Below are 1,288 nucleotides of genomic sequence, written 5' to 3'. Positions count from 1 at the left end.
TTTATTTCAATTTTATCTTTAATATTAGGTTTCAATTTCACTCTTAGTATTTTAATATGTTTCAATTATACCTATGAGGTAGACAATCTATAATGTGACAATCATATGCTAATAGGTTACTAGTAATACGTCACAATTGTCACGTAAGCATCTCAGTTAATAGTGTTAACCTTATAGAATATAATTAAAACATATTTAAAAGGTTAGAAAATAATGTCAAGGGTAATTTTGAAATTTTTTTTAAAAATTTTAGAGACAAAAAATATATTTTATTTTTTTTGAAAAGATATTTGTGTTTTTTAAGCACAGACATTTTATGTTTGGTAAATAATAAAAAAGATTAGAGGTGTTTATGGATTGAATCTGATCTATATATCTATGGTATTTATACGAATCTGATCCGAAAATTGCGGATATGGATCCGATCTGCAAGGTTATCGGATCGGGTCAGATTCGCACACTAATAAGATCGGATTGTGGATTTTATGTAGGTATCTGTATATTTACGTATCCGCAAAAATTAAATAAATAAATAAATATTTTTTTATGTTTTATTTTAACTAATAATGATCATATATGTTGTATTATTTTATTTTTATTATTTAAAAAAATATGTTTAATATTATTTTAAAAGTAAACGTATTTAAAAGAGTATAAAAAGAGGTTTTATTGATTTTTAAATAAAAAAAGCTTTAAAAAGTATTTTTATGTTTTGCAAATATATCCGATATCCGAACTGACCCAATCCGTAAATGTGCGGATCGAATCCAAACTAAAAAATTAAGAATATTGAATCTAATCTGATCCGATGATTTTAATGCGGATCGGGTCGAAATTTTGGCTATATTCAATCCAATTCGCGTTCACCCCCAAAAAAGATAATGTACTTATGTTTGTACTCTTTTAAAATCACAAATGATTTAAAAAATACCTAAGTTTAGCCTTATAAAATTAACTTGTGATTGTGAAAGTTAAAAAATTATAATATAACCTTATATCATATTATATTATATTATATTATATTAAGAGGAGTGCTAGGCCTGCAAGTTTTGTGATTTGTTGCCATCAATTAGTTATCATTAATGATTTTAATGATGTGAGATTTCATTCAATGGTATGAGATTACTCACTTTTCTTTTACTAATTAAATGCTGACCAGATTTTAATACAAGTGCTGACTTTTTAAACTTTCTCTTATATTAATACATACCTAAATTTATTCTTATATTTATAATTTTTTAAAATTTTTAAAGATATTTTATTAAATAGAATTATGCTATTGTTTGTA

At 23.9% G+C, this 1,288-nt stretch overlaps 1 protein-coding gene across 1 annotated transcript in view; it reads left to right on the top strand.

Moving 5' to 3' along the window:
* Positions 1-1,288, top strand: part of LOC107609756 (cytochrome P450 714C2-like) — a 5,414-nt gene that overhangs the window by 1,154 nt on the left and 2,972 nt on the right. The gene's annotated exons all lie outside the window — the stretch shown is intronic.

This window comes from Arachis ipaensis, chromosome B07 (genome assembly GCF_000816755.2).
Source record: "Arachis ipaensis cultivar K30076 chromosome B07, Araip1.1, whole genome shotgun sequence".
Classification (NCBI taxonomy): domain Eukaryota; kingdom Viridiplantae; phylum Streptophyta; class Magnoliopsida; order Fabales; family Fabaceae; genus Arachis; species Arachis ipaensis.
The sequence above is the reverse complement of the archived record's forward strand: the minus strand, read 5'-3'. Positions and strand labels throughout refer to the sequence as shown.